We start from the raw sequence: 13,396 nt of genomic DNA on the forward strand, positions 1-13,396 counted from the left end.
CAAAAAAAGCTTGTTCTTCTATTTCTAAAAGAATGCTGATATCAAATCCTTACAGTGTATATATTCCATCGGAAGCATTTTTAAAAATTATATAAAAGTCTTATTTTAAATGTCAATACTTTAAGAGTTTGTTCTTGTCTGTTCTTATTGGATATTATATATCAAATTACATTGGAAACATTTTTAAATTGTGTCAGAGGTTTGTTTTAAAATGTCGGCATTCATAATAAACAGATTATCACATTCTTTCCAACTACTTATGATTAAAAAAATTTTTAATGTAAACAAAAATTATGAGTGGTACATAGCTTTTCATATTTTCTTTAAGAAGTTCATAGCAAAACAATCAGAAAGTTTGAAAACCAGATCCTGAAAACTTTTCCTCTGACCTTCAAGGCATAGTAAGGCTTATCATGACACAGAGTCATCTTGTCTGTGTTGCAGGCCTCTCTGAACTCTCAGGCAGGCAGAGCAAACCACTTGTGACCTGCCTGAGACCCAATTTCAACCTCACACCATCATCCTATAGTGTGATTACCTCTAACTCTTCTTGTTATCTCCAGCAGCTTCTTAGCCTTAGCTTTCAGCCTTCAGAGCTGAAGGGCAAATGAAGGATGGATGGATCCATGCCTACAAGGACACATTCCAGGCTATGTAGCCAGGCATTTTGGTTATTCGGGATAAAATCACTTATTTTAACCTATGTTAAATGTTAAGGCATCTTATGGGTTGTGATGGTATTACAATATGTCCACAAATTCCTTATCATTGCTCTTCTCAAAAAGTGGAGCCTAATTCTCCTCCCCTCCAGTGTGGGCTACACTTACTGGCTTACTCCTGCTCACTAATAGATTGTGGTGGAAGTGATGTTTATGTGACTTTCCAAGGTGTATGGCTTCCTTCTTGTTCTCTTTTGAATCATTTATACTGCAGGAAGCCAAGTGGTGTGCTGTGAGGACACTCAGGTAATCCACGGGAGAGGTCCTTGTGGTGAGGAACTGAGACTTTCTCCAAAAGCCATGTGAGGGAGCCATCTTGGCAACAGATCATCCATCCCCAGTCAAGCCTTCAGATGACTGCAGCCCTAGCAAAATCTTGACTGCAACCTCATGAGAGATCTTGAGCCAGAACCACTCAGCTAAGTTGCTTCCAAATTTCTAAGCCCCAGAAACTGTGAGGTAATAAATGTTAGTTGTTTTAAACCACTAAATTTTCAGTTAATCTATTATGCAGCAATAAATAACTAATACATGGGTCCTCCACAAGAAAGAGGAGCTGATAAAAATACATTTTAAAATAAATATAAATTAATAAATACAAAATAAAAATGAACAACTAATTTAAAAATTAAAAAATAAAGAATAAGAAGCTGAAATGGAGAAGACAGTGATGGATGTGAGGATCTGACTTGAAGTGTGGATCCTGACAATGACCAGGGTGGATAGAGGTTTCCACAGTCCAGTGATATTTGCTCAAAATTAGAAGAGGTACTCTTCATTTGTTAGTTTGCTTATTTTAAGGAGGCAGAAAGATTAAGATGAAGGACAGCATTTTAAGTATATCATGTGTCTTTTTGCTTATTTTAAGGAGGCAGAAAGATTAAGATGAAGGACAGCATTTTAAGTACATCATGTGTCTTCATCTTTATCATTGAATAGCTCCATTTTACAGATGAAGAAACTATAGCTCAGAGTTACATAACCAGTAAGTGGCCGGGGGGGGGGGGGTCTGCCCAACTCCAGAGACCATACCCTTAAAATTTATGTTATACTGGAATCTCCTATGATACCATAGTCAGTCTTATTATAGAATATCTAATTTCTACTATCTGATTTCATGAACACTTATTGAATACCCACAGTGTAGGAATCTTGTTACCCATGTGATCCCACATTAAATCTGGGCCAGTCCCAGCTCTTGAGTTGTACACAATCCCAAAATATACCTAAAAGCTGTGTGCTTCTGTCCACCTCTGTGGCACACCCTACGCCAAGGCACCCTCCTGACTCACCAAGACCTCCACAAATAGCCTTCCCTGTCTGGTTGCCTTAGTGTATTCCTGCCCTGCTCCCTCTGTTTTCCACATAACCAAAACAATCTTGTTAAAATACCGTTTTAATTATGCCATTCATCTGTTAATATCCACCAACAGCTTTCGATGGCACTCAGAATAATATCCAATCCCTTCATCACAGCAGGCAAAACCCCACAAAGTCTAGTCTTTGTCTGCCCCGATCCCTCTTACTTTCCCATTGGCCTCATTCTTCAGCCACACAGGCCACTTCTCCAGTCCTCGGTCCTATAGGACCCCCTTCTTCCTGCTCTTCCCACACTTCAGATATCAGCTTAAATATCATCTCCTCAAGGGAAACTTTCCAGAACACACTCTCAGTTGCCTTCCTCCTTACTCCACCCATCTTTCTGTCTCACAGCACATTAAGGGTTTCCTTAAAGCAATTATCACAATTTCATGAACTAATATATTTGCTTATTTTCTGTCTTCCCCACTGGAATGTAAATTCCTTGAAGGCAAAAACCATGTTTATCTAGATCACACTCTTTTATGACCAGCCTAGTTCTCTGCCTGCCTAGAGTGGACGCTCAGTAACTATTTATTGAATGAATCAACCGATCAGCTGAGAGGGGGAGAGAATCAGCAAATGATTACGATGCAAGTGTCAGTCATAATGGTTACCATTTCTCGAATGCTCCTGATGAGCCAGGCAGTGTATTCATACATTTAAAATCTTGTTTTGTTGAGTTCCTATATTGTTCCAAGTCCTTACAAATACCATTCTCTTATTTCCATAAGAACTCTGCAGGGCAAATGCTATCATCTTCATTCTTGCAGATCAGGAAACTGAGGCTGTACACAATTTATAACACAGTTTATGGACTACTAGGACAGAAAGTGGCAAAGTCAAGATGTGAACAGAACAGCCTCGCTACAAACACTACATCTTTGCCTTATATCACATCATCTCTCTAAAACTTGGTACCTTATAAAAAACATAGGCCAAGATCAAATCCTTGCATCACCACCACCCTATTCTAACCAACAAAGAATGAGCTATAACCAAGAGACGTACCAAGTGATATAGTGTACCTAGTGATACCTCCTGCACTTACTTCATGAAATATAATTATATACATTAATGCATGTATATATGTGAAGTGCTTAGCACAGTGGCAGACACAAAATATTCACTCAACAAATGGTTACTATAAACTGGGAGGTAGACTCTCAAAGTGGTTAAGGGCATGGACTTTGGAGCCAGACTCAACCTGAATTTGAAGCTGGTCCCTTCAACTTTCTAGTTATGTGCCCTTGGGTACGTTAGCTCACATCTCTGCACCTCCATGTCTTCTTAGATTTACTGCGAGATTAAATGCGTTTCAAATGCTTAGTACAGAACCTGGCACAAGGTCAACAGCTAACAATCAATAATTTGCATCGTGTTGGCTATTGAAGTATCACAGTTTAACTCTCTCTGGGGCAGCTGCTTGCTGTGTTAGCTGATATTAGCACCTCTGCAATCCAGGGACCTGCGTAAGTATGGAGCCCATCAATGCCACCCCATTTTATTTGGCCGTAGGGCTTACCCTGTCTTCTTTCGGAATGCCTCTTAATAATACGGAGTATTTGTTTCTCCTGAAATTCTTCTTTTGTGGTAATGTTTACCAAATGAAGGAACAAAATTATAGTTAGAGTGGCACAAGAATTTTAATTGCAGAAAAAGGGAATATTGATTAATTTAACAATGTCATATTCTTAGTGAAAAAGAATGTTGAAGCAAGAGAAAACTGACCTCTAATATCAGCTCCGCCTAGCTGTGCATGGGGTTAGTTAAGTAACTTTTCTGAGTTTCTGCTTCTTCATGTATAAAGCGAACACAGTAAAACTTACTTGCTAAATTATAATGATTATCTGAACGTATGAGTCATACATGGGAGAGTGAATTGTGCATAGTAGGTCCTCAATCCATAGCAAATAAACACTTTTGCTGATCCAAAGAGACCCAGACCCTAAGTTAGATAGCAAAACTTAAAAAAATGAAAAAGTATCTTTCTTCATCACGGATTCTAGCACGTGGATTACAAACTGGTAGTTTCATTTGGATCACATGAGGTATTGAAACACTTTGAACCTGTTGCCAACATTTAAATACTGGCAGATATATTAACACTGTTGGATGACTTCCACCCTCTAGGAGGTACATTTTCACTAGAAGTGTCAGAAGAGGCAGTAGGTGTTGTCACCTACAAATTAAACACTGTGTTAATAATTCACTAATTTACAATGAAAAGCATCGGCAATTTTAGGAATCAGAACTCAAGTCTTCTCTCATCAGCACATTCTCTTCTAGGAGGAAATGCACATGGATGGCCAGATTGTAGACAAAGGATTTGTTGGTGAAGAGAAATTCAGAACCAGGGGCATGTTCAACAATCCCAATGGCCAGTGATATCAATCTATAATGAGCTCAACCAGCCATGTCCTCCACTAGGAGAGAGCTCCAAGGGGCGGTTGCCTGAGTCTTCTCTCTCTAATGGACAGCCCTGGAGAACAGCATCAACTTGTAATTCTTTTGTACCCTTGATTCTCCTTCTTTTGTTAGGCTCCATGCAGATGTCATTCAGTTCCAGTCCTCCCATTAATAAAATTGATAAGTGTTGTGTGTTAGTAGAATGTCTTTTAAAAGTAAATTGGAAACAAGTTTACTGGGAAAAAATGAGGAAATAATTTTAAAAAAGAATGCATTTAACATTTTATTCCAAAACATTTAAACGTATCTTTATGTGCCAATCTTTTTGATCTAGGGCTAACGCCTGTTCTTTCATTTTTACCTCATTTCCCTTGCACAACGGCCATCTGTAAGACGTCATCTACAATTTCCTTTTAGATTTCTTTAAAGTGGAGCAAGAACATAAAGATCCCTATGAAACAATTTGAGAGCAGAATCCTAGATTTTTACAATTTCAACCCGAAGTTGTCTCCTTTACATATCACTCAATGGCAACTTTAACGGGCATCTGGGTGGTTCAGTCAGTTAAGTATCTGCCTTCCGTTCAGGTCATGACCCCGGGGTCCTAGGATGGAGCCCCGTGTCAGGCTCCCTGCTCAGTGGGGAAACTGCCTCTCCCTCTCCCTCTGCCCATCCCCTCGCTCATGCTCTCTCTCTATCTCAAATAAATAAGAAAATAATCTTTTTTTAAAAATGGCACCTTTACTAAAAACACCTTCATCACGTTTTTCACAGCATCTAACTTAATTTTCATCAAAACAAGAACCCATCATATTTTGCACTCATTATTTCATCAATTGATAAAGTATTTTCTTTAACTGTACAATTACAAAAGGCACAACTGACATAAACAGGTTCGAGAACAAACCCAACTGACTCTAGGAAAGCCTATAACATAATTGGTTGACATACAACAGACGGGACTTCCAGCCGGAAGTTTTCAATGAGATGCGGGCATTCATCAGCGTGTCTTACAGAGAAAAGAGCACATCAGTTTATGGCTTCTATACCTGGTGGGATCTATGCTCTCTTAGATACAGTCACAACCCTCTCTTGCCTACCCGAGAATATACTCACTATTTAGCCACCCAATGGTGATTCTTAAGTCAGGGAGATTTCCTTCTCGTTTATCAGTAGCTCATTTTGTAGCTCCAAGTTTGGGACTTACCTTGCTAGAGCCACTACCTGGCGCTCCCAGGATCTGTTGTAAGGATCAAATGAAACTGTATCTGTGAAAACATTTTGTTAAGTCAACAGCTTTAATCCAAAGGCTGTCATTCATTCTGTGTGTATTTATCACACCGTCCTGTTAGGTGGTGGGTTCCTTGAGGGTAGGAACAAAGTCGTTCTGTATAAAGCCAGCAGATACTGCCCACACGGTGAGGACCAAGATTGCCTGGCAAGGATTGGTTTTATATGGATATATGTAAGTCTTCCTCGTTGTTCTTATCTGCCAGGTACAAGCCCATGCTGGAAAGAAGATCCTGTCAATTCTGCCTGTCCTGTAAGTACTGAAGCATTGTCAGTGATCAAGAAAATAATGAATTTTACAGGACCCTTCACTCCAGAAGCTGCTGGTGGCAGCTCCTCGGAATTAGCAGGGATGACAATGGAGATTGACAAAGAAGACGAGCAGGTGGTTTTGTCTGAAAGGAGCAGTACTTTCACATAAACCACAACTCAATTTTTTGACATGTTTCTTTGCTCTTTCCTATGCTATAAGAAGTCTGTTTTTGCAATCGTTGAATACATTTTTTTTTTTACAGGCAAAGTTTCTGTTTTTTCAGGAAGGATAACAACCTGCTATTACTGATTTATTTCTTCCCGGTCACTGATAATATCTTTGTGGTGTTTCTTTTCTTTTTTCTGTTCTTTTCTTTCTTTCCTATATTTTTTTCAAAGGTGGTGGGTGGTGATAGAAGCCTATAAAGAAGTGTCCGTTACAGATAAAAAGCATCTGAGTTCTTGATGTCCCAAAGCCAGAGCAAATCTTCTAGGCTCAAATATTCAACAACAATGGTTCTTAAACTTTAACTGCATCAGAATCTCCTGGAGGGTTTGTTAAAACAGATTACTGGACTCCACCTCCAGAGTTTCTGATTCAGTAGGTCTAGGATGAGGCCCCAAGAATTTATATTTCCAACAAGTCCCAAACCGATGCTAACACTACAGGTTTGGGACCATACATTGAGCATCACTGCTCTAGCCCTAGAATGTTAGTTCAGCTACCATATATAAAACCCCTACGATGTGCCAGGCTCTGTGCTGGGGACCCCAAGATAGGCGAGACTCATCTCATGCACTTGAGGAGCTCGTGGTCAAAGTGGGGCATTTATTTAAGGGAATACAGTATCAACGTTCTTTCTCTGGGCCTCCATTTCCCTCCCCACGTCCCAAGCCTCTGGTAGTACTATCTGGTAGAACTCTCTTTTTGACACTAGCTCTCCCCTTCTCTGACTGGTTCCAGAAGGTCACAGTTGAAAAGGAACCCTTGGTTTCTTGAGGAGTAGGTGTAGAAGACTGGGGCCGATTTCTTTTTATTAACACGTCAGTGCAGCTCCCTTCTGGGCCAGGAAGGCACTGAGGAAGGATCTGGAGGGGCCTGGACACAGGTCAGCATCACTTTGGTGTGGATGGCAAAGTGGGCATGTCAGAAATGATCCCCCCAGCCAATCTCTAACCCCCAAATCCTTATTTCTTCATATCCAAATGTCACCCTTAATTTAAAGCTTGGCTTAGATGCCATCATGTGTGTGAAGCCTTTCTTGGCCCTTTACTGTCCGCTGTCTCTATCAAATGCCCCCCACCCCAACCCTGTGAACAGTTACAGCATTTTATTCTTGCCTCTTCTGGGGCAGCGGCTTCTTCCTGCCTTTTAGAATAGCCCAGTCTTCTCTCTCTTGCTGACTGAATTCCATCTTTTCTCAGAATTCTCCACTACACATGGCACCACGCCTCACACAACATTCAACACACATCAGAGAAATGAAGAATGAATAAACTGAGAGTTCATGCTACAGAAATCAGTTCTTTCCCCAGACCCACAATGTGAAGCAAAAGAAAGCGGAAGAGAAGTTCGGATAGAAAGAAATGGAACATGGCGTTGGCTAGAGACTGGACTGAGGGGATTGTAGGCCTTGCCAGGGATTGTGATTTGGTTGAGGATCACGGGAGTTCCAGAATTCCCTCATTCACTCAGTTGTTTGCTTAGCTTTTCCTTTCTTCTTTCGTGTTCCTAGTGTGGCCAGGCTGCCTTGGCAGGATCTGCTCTCACCCTGAGCCCTCCTTGAAACAGAACTCAGCATTTGATGTGTCCCTCAAAACAGACCCACAATGCCCTCACAGAAGAGAATTTATTAAAGATTTGGTGGAGGGAAGGGAGAGGGGGTTGGCCTCACACACCCCCGAGGAAAGACTTCTTCAGTTCCTAAGGGGTATCTTGCTTCCCTTCAGAATCCTCTTCCAGGAACTCCTGGCCACTCCCTGCTGCCTTCCCCAAACAGCCCCTAAAGCCCTGTTTGCTGCCCCCAAGGACTTTGGGTCTTCCCAGTTGTAATACTTCACTCTACAAAATGGAACTCTAAGAGCCAGCCAAACACAATCACCTATGTCTCCTGAGCAAGTTCTCTGGGGGCCCCAGAACATCCCTCTCGCACGCTCAGTCTACACAGACGTATGAGCTCCTATTAGCCAACCTCCACGCTGCTCTCTGCTCAGTGATCACGCTCTTAGGGAGTCCCCTCCCACCCAAATTAAAATGGCCATGAAACCTCTGCTTTATTCTTCCAGAATACCTGCTCCTAGTGCTTTGACCTGCCTGCGAGATGTCCAACTATCCCGAGGCCACAAGCTGAAAGTACCACAGGGGAAATCTCATAGAGAGGCTTGGGACTGTGTTAGAAGAGAATGAAATGCCCAGCCAGCCCTCAGCTGCTCCAGCCCCAGCTATCTGAGTCACTCCAGCTGAGGGCCCAGATGTGGCATGCAGCAGAGACAAACTCTGCCCAAACTGCAGATTCCTGAGAAATTCCTGCTGCATTAGTAATTAGTAATTGTGGGGATGGTGGTTATATAGCAACAGATAACAAGAGTACCCTACTACCGAACCGCTAGCTCACTGGGCACTGGGAAAGCCAGGAAGACACCATTTCTTGAGGCTGTTGGCACAGGACACACCTTGGGAGGTCCTACTGTTGTCCTATGAGTCCCAAGTCAGCTCCAGAGCACCAGACTGAAGACAGCCCTATCTCCCTACTTCTTCATAACCCTCTTTGCCCTGTCACCCCTCCTCCAACCTTCACTGGTCCTATGCAAAGTCACATTCTGTTTTTAGAATCCCCAATGGGTTTCATGGCTCCCAGAGTAAAATCCAAACTTCTTATTCCTTTGAACGATTTAGCCCCTCCATAAGGGTGTGACCTCATCTCAAGGACTCTCCCCCACGCTTTCTCTCCCACCACTCCCAACCCCACTGTCTTCTTTCAGTTCCTCCAACAGACCAAACTTCCACTGCAGAGTCTTTGCCCTCCCTGTTTCTTACCTGAATGTTCTTTCCGCACTGTTCCCAGGGGTGGTTCTTTTTGCTCCTCTTAATCGGTCTCTCTCAGCTTTGAGTCACCCTGAGTTTTTCTGAGTTACCCTCTAAACACGAATCCCAGTATCTCAGTCCTTATTTTTGTGATAGCGCTTATCTTAGTTCCAAAAACATTTTAAAAGTCTACCCAATTGACCTACTTGCTCTTAGTCAATCAGCCCCAGATGTAAGCTACAAGAGGTCAGGGACTAGATCCCATCTTGCTGGTAGCACCCAGGAGTGTGCCTTACTTATAGTAGGTGCTTGATAGACATTTACGGTTCTTAATCCAAGAACTATTCTTGCACCTGTATGTAGAATGCAGGAAGCTTTCACATATCCACCAGAACCTTCTTGCCAAGATTTCCCTTGCTCGTAAAGTCCTATGACTGTCAAACACTATAAATAGATTGTATTTCTAGATACTACCGAGTCTAGAAGAAAAAGAATTTTCTAGCTCTTATAAAACCAGTATTAACTTTTTAAAAAAAAAGATTTTATTTATTTATTTGACAGAGAGAGAGACAGCCAGTGAGAGAGGGAACACAAGCAGGGGGAGTAGGAGAGGAAGAAGCAGGCTCCCAGCGGAGGAGCCTGATGTGGGGCTCAATCCCAAGACTCTGGGATCATGCCCTGAGCCAAAGGCAGACGCTTCATGACTGAGCCACCCAGGTGCCCCAGTATTAACTTTTAACTTTTTATTATAGACAATTTCAAACACACACAAAAATAAAGAAAATAGTTAAATGTACCCATGCAAATTCCATCACCAGCTTCAACAAAGAGCAACAGATAGCCAATTCTGTTGCATTTATTTTATCTCCCACTACCCTCCATATTAATTTGAAGCAGATTCTAGATAGCACATCATTTCATCTGTAAATAGTTCGGTATGTATCTGAATAGTCTTTTTTTAAAGAAAAAAAACATAACCGCAATAAGCTGGTCACACCTAAAAATTACCTAACATCATGAAATATCCAGTCAGTGTTCAAATTTCCAATTGTCTCATAAATGTCATAAATTGGGTGGTTATCTCTCTGTGTCTCTCTCTCTTTTTCTTCTTTCCAGTTTGTTTAAAACAGGATCCAAATAAGGCCCACACATATGCTTGGTGGATGTGTCTTTTAAGTCTCTTTAATCTTTACAGTCCCCTTCTACCTCTGTCTCTCTGTTTCTCTGTCTGTCTGCCTCTCTCTCTCTTTCTTTTACTGCAATTTATTTGTTGAAGAAACTGGGGTGGGTGTCCTCCAGAGTTTCCTATTGTATTCGTCTTCTTGGCTGCCATAACAAAACAGCCGGGACTAAGTGGCTTAAGCAACAGAAATTTATTTTCTGACAATTCTGGAGGCTACCAGTCCAAGATTAAGGTGTTGGCAGGGTTGGTTTCTGGTGGGGCATCTTTTCCTGACCTGTAGGCAGCCACCTTTTCTCTGTCTCCTCATATGGTTTTTCCCTCTCCTTGTGTGTACTTGGAGAAAGAGAGGGATCTCTGATGTCTCTTTCTTTTCTTTTTCTTTTTTTTTTTAAGATTTTATTTATTTATTTGACAGAGATAGAGACAGCCAGCGAGAGAGGGAACACAAGCAGGGGGAGTGGGAGAGGAAGAAGCAGTCTCCCAGCGGAGGAGCCTGATGTGGGGCTCGATCCCATAACGCCGGGATCACGCCCTGAGCCGAAGGCAGACGCTCAACCGCTGTGCCACCCAGGCGCCCCTGTCTCTTTCTTTTCTTATAAGGATTCCGTGTTATTGGATTAGGGCCCCACCCTTATGATCTCATTTCACCTTAATTACCTCCTTATATGCCTTATCCCCCAATATAGGCACATTTGGGGTTAGAACTTCAATATATGAGTTTGAGGGGTAAGAGGAACGTAATTCAGTTTAAAATACCTGCAGTCTGGATTTGGTTGATTGCATCCCCATGGTGTCATTTAACATGTTCTTATGTCCTCTGTATTTTCTGTATCTCTTTTGGGTGGGGGGGAGAGCATGAGCAGAGGGAGAGACAGAGGGAGAGGGAGAAGCAGACTCCCTACCAAGCCATGAGCCTGACGTGGGACTTAATCCCAGGACCCAGGGATCATGACTTGAGCTGAAGGCAGACACTTAACCGACAGCCATCCAGGCACCCCAATATTCTGTACTTTTGATAAGACGATTTCATATTGGTACTGTATACCTCCATTTATAATACTAGTTTATATAAATGAAACCCATGCTTATTAATAGGCTTATAGTTTAATTATCCAAAAATGGAATTCAATTCCTCAAAGAAGTCAAGATACAGAGTATATTTTCTTGTTTAACCCTATCAAATTTTTCAAAGCTAAAGTGATAAAAGTCAATAAAGAGAGCTAATATTTAATAAATACTATGTGACAGACACTTTGCCTCCACTCTTCAGAACAATCTTGTTATGTGGGAATATTGTTTCTTGCTTTTGCCAATAGAGAAAATAAGATTTTAGGAAATCTTCTTAAACTGGCTTTTTAAAACATTTTCTCAAAAATTTGGTCAAACACCAAGTGACTTGAATTAGCTTTTGAAAAAGCTTTAGACGGGATTGGGTGAGGCATTAACTTATGAGAGTTCTCCCTGGGAAGTCTAGAATAGGCTGCGTACTAATATTCACCGAGTTAGTGATATCGAGTTTCACCACAGTGGCTCAATCCATGGTGAGACTAAAATGGAAAATTCATGTAGATGAATACACTCCCCTCAACCTCATTATATTTCCTGTCATTTGTTTGAATTCTCACTACCTGTGCTTCTTGCTGTGTTTACACATTTTCACCAATTTTTTATTAAAAACCCTTATTTGGTTGGACACTAGCCCTGCAGAGTTGTTTAATTTTGTTTTTATAAGAGGATTATTGTATATGGGGTTCTATAATCCACTTTGTGGATTAACTCAGTCAGTCTTCACAACAACCCTATCAGGTAGGTATTTTTATCATTCCTATTTTATAGAGGAGAAAAACGGGGGTCAGAGAAATGAAGTAACTTGTCGGAGGTCACCCAGCCGGTGAGTGGTGGCATTTAGATTTGGATCCAAGCAATCTGGCTCCAGGGTCTGTTCTCACAAGGTCAGAGGCTTTACGTGAACTCAGAGCCTTCTTTAACATTCAGATGTCAAAGGTGTGGCCCTCACAGACCATTGTTCGTTAGGGCGCCATGATGCCACAGGTGTCATGATGCAATATCTGGCCCACGACTGCCTCTCTCAGTCTGTAACTTCTTGTTCTCTGTCAGCCAGACATGGCATATGCTCAGTTTCACACCGGAGCAATTCAAATTCCTGAAAACCAGCTTACACATCCAGTAAATTCACTCTCAAGCACGACAGGACCCTCCCAGCCAGTCTTCCATTTTCCTCATAGCAGGGAAGCCTTTTGGGAAAAGAACTTTGGGTCAGAAAACCCAGAGTCAAGGGAGTGGATGATGCATGATGGGAAAGTGCAGCCCAGCACGTGGAACTGAAGCAGAGAGGAGGGAGGAGTCTGCCTAGTGTTCAGGGTATGAAGGAAAGAACCGACGTGGTCATGTGCTAGCTATTCTCTGACTGCCCCCACACTCCTGAGTCCCTTCTCCACCTTCCTCTGTCCTGCTTACTCAGGGAAGCTGATCCCAGGGGACTGTATCAGCCGGGCTCCCTCTCCAGCTGGCTTCTGATTGGGCTCGGTAATGAGAGGCACTCTCAGGAGACTGGAAAGTGGGAGGAGAGAAGATTCAGCTTTGCACCCTATCCGTGGCCTTGTGTGGCCTTGGCTGTGCCCTTCCACAGCCACACCTCCTCAATAGCTCCGGCCACACAACCTCTGGCAAGACCCTTTTCCCTTGCCCCTTGCAAGCCTAAAAGGGTGGCAACAGCTTCCAGCTAGTCTCTGGGTTTGCCTCCACACCCTGTTTGTTCCCTTGACCTGAATCACACCTCTATAAGCAGTTCCCTCCTTAAAATCTTTTCAGTTGTACCATCCGGGTGAAGTTGATTTCATGCTGGAACTTTGATTCAGGCACCCAAGTGTGCACATGGGCTGAGCAAGGGTGAGTCAGAAGAACAAGAAAGGGCAGACTGGGGTGGGAGTGTTTGGGGAGCTGGCCCTGCACCAAAGGGTAAATGTCAGATACCCTCAGACATAGTGCTGGCTGGGCCCAGCAGGTGATTTTTTTTTTTAAAGATTTTATTTATTTATTTGACAGAGAGAGAGAGAGAGCACAAGCAGGGGGAGCGATAGGCAGAGTGAGAGGGAGAAGCAGGCTCCCCGCTGAGCAGGGAGCCCGATGTAGTACTCG

The sequence above is a fragment of the Ursus americanus genome, chromosome 20 (assembly GCF_024610735.1).
Source record: "Ursus americanus isolate L20-20 chromosome 20, mUrsAme1.1.p, whole genome shotgun sequence".
In the NCBI taxonomy this organism is placed as follows: Eukaryota; Metazoa; Chordata; class Mammalia; order Carnivora; family Ursidae; genus Ursus; species Ursus americanus.